Consider the following 2,380-nt stretch of genomic DNA (forward strand, 5'->3'; position numbering starts at 1 on the left):
GAGCAGGCTGGAAGACATTAATGGAGGGAAAGTAGGACCTATGTAATACTTTCAAAAATAAAGAATAAAAGGGAAAAAAAAGAAATGAGCAAATGAGTCAAGAGGATCCTAGGGGAAGAGAGTGTCCTAGGTAGAGGCCGCAGCCAGTGCAAAGGCCCTGGGCAGGACTGTGCCTGGCACAGGAGCAGCAGGAGGGAGAGAGGGGCAGAAGGAGGAAGTGAGAGGGAGGGGGTGGGGTGGGAGGTGATGGGAGCATGTTGCTTAGGGTCTTGTGGGTCACTGTGAGGACTTCAGCTTCTACACCTAGTGATGTGGGAGCCACGGAGGACTCTGAGCAGAGGAGGGACCTGACCTAACTCGGGTGTTCCCGGTGCCCTCTGGCCACTGTGGGAGAACAGAGTTTGGGGAACATGAGTGGGAAGGATGAGGGCTGGGCCAGGGAGGTGGTGAGAGGTGGCCATTTATGGACAGAATGTGCAGGTGGAGCCAGCTGGATTTTCTGACAAGATGTGGGTGTGAGAGAAAGCAGTGGGTGGGAGCTGGCAGAACTGCACCAGGAGACTGGGGTGGGGCCCATCCTGTCACAGGTCAGAGGAGACTATGTTCAGCTCTGGGAATGCCAGAGGCAGGCACACACCTACCATGGTGGACACATACGGACAGCCAGGCCCCGGGCCACCCTCACCACAGAGGTGGCATGTGTGCCAGCCCCTGCAGACACCTCAGAGAGAAGGAGGAAGGGAGACTTCCTGCATGGGGCTGAAATTGATCCCTGCAACACCTGAGAAGCTGTGACTTTGAGTTTGCCTCAAAGTGTCCAGATTGTGCCCTAACCGGTTAGGCTCAGTCGATAGAGTGTCGATCTGCAGACTGAAGGGTCCCAGGTTGGATTCCTGCCAAGGGCATGTGCCTTGGCTGCGGGCACATCCCCAGTAGGAGGTGTGCAGGAGGCAGCTGATCGATGTTCCTCTCTCGTCAATGTTTCTGACTCTCTAGCCCTCTCCCTTCCTCTCTGTGAAGAATTAATAAAATATTTTTTTAAAAGTGTCCAAATTGTGACAGGTGAGTGTCTGGCCAACAGGAAGTCAGGTTACAAGACTAGGAAGTTCTTATTTGCATACCCGGAACCCATGAAAATCGCACCTATGGCAAGATCCCCTGGCCAGCTGCTGGCTTGGTGGGAGAGTTAGCAGGAGGCAGCGGGTACTGAGCTCAGGGGCAGGCCCATGGCACTGCCACGGCGAGGTGAGGGATGAGGAACGCACAGGGTCTGGAGTCTTTCCTTTTCCTCTTCCTCTTTCTTCTCATCAGGAAGCTCTCCCGGAAGCAGGAACCCCTGCCCCACCACCTTTAAGCCCTCATTGCTGAGTATCTCAATGAGCATATGTGCATTCACTCCTAGGAAGCTCCAGGATACATGCCTGCTTGTGTGTGCCTGCTGCTTGCAGGACATGCGTGTGTGCATTTGGTGCCCCATGTGCTCAGACCACACATGAGCTGGAGGTGGGCTTGGGTGGCTTCTCCAGCTCGGCAAAGGCCCCGATTTCATACTCACCATGGCCAAGGGAGCTTCCTGCCTGCATCGCTCACTGCTTGCAGCCTAAGAGGGGGAGGCTGAGGACCTGGGCCCTGTTATACACGGATCCCTAGAGCTGCTGTCTCAGGGGCCTCCAGCCGCTAACAAGCCCCCCAGGGCTCAGGCAGGAGAGACCCTATGGGTTTCTCTCCCTCCTGGAAACTGGAGACCCCAGGGTTCACTTCTCCGGCCCCCAGGCTCTGGTGGCAAAAAATGGAAAGGACTAATGATGATTTCTTGTTGTGGATGGCTGTCACAAATCCTCTCTCCACCCCATCAGTGCTCCCCAGGGCTTGTCAGTGCCCACCCTGCTTGGCAAAGCTGCTACCCAAGGAAAATGCACCTTGAACCCTGCCCTAAAGGGGGGAAGGAAGAAGTGGATCCCTTGATGTTGTTATGCAAATGTTCCCCAGGCTCAACTTCTTAGAGTGACCACAGCCCCTGGATCCCTCTCCCTGTTCTCAGAATTAGTCGCCAAATCTCTACTCTTCCTCCCCAAGTTCCCATCCCATCAGCCCCACCTGAACTCAGGCTACGACATTCCCACCTGTTGTAAAAGTTTGCAGCATCACCCTGACTGGTTTGGCTCAGTGGATAGAACGTTGGCCTGCGAACTCAGAGGTCCCGGGTTCGGTTCTGGTCAAGGGCATGGGCCTTGGTTGCGGGCATGTCCCCAGTGGAGGGGAAGGGGGGTGCGGGAGGCAGCTGATTGATGTTTCTCTCTCCTCGATATACCTCTCCCTTCCTCTCTGTAGAAAATCAATAAAGTATATTTCTTATAAAACAAACTCTTTGTTTTAAAAC

The 2,380-nt window shown here is 54.5% G+C and overlaps 1 protein-coding gene across 1 annotated transcript in view; it reads right to left on the bottom strand.

Annotated features, from left to right (window-relative positions):
• LOC107182383 (olfactory receptor 10T2-like) overlaps window positions 1–2,380 on the bottom strand; it is a 26,120-nt gene that overhangs the window by 15,144 nt on the left and 8,596 nt on the right. The gene's annotated exons all lie outside the window — the stretch shown is intronic.

The sequence above is a fragment of the Myotis davidii genome, unplaced genomic scaffold (assembly GCF_000327345.1).
Source record: "Myotis davidii unplaced genomic scaffold, ASM32734v1 scaffold56, whole genome shotgun sequence".
NCBI lineage: Eukaryota > Metazoa > Chordata > Mammalia > Chiroptera > Vespertilionidae > Myotis > Myotis davidii.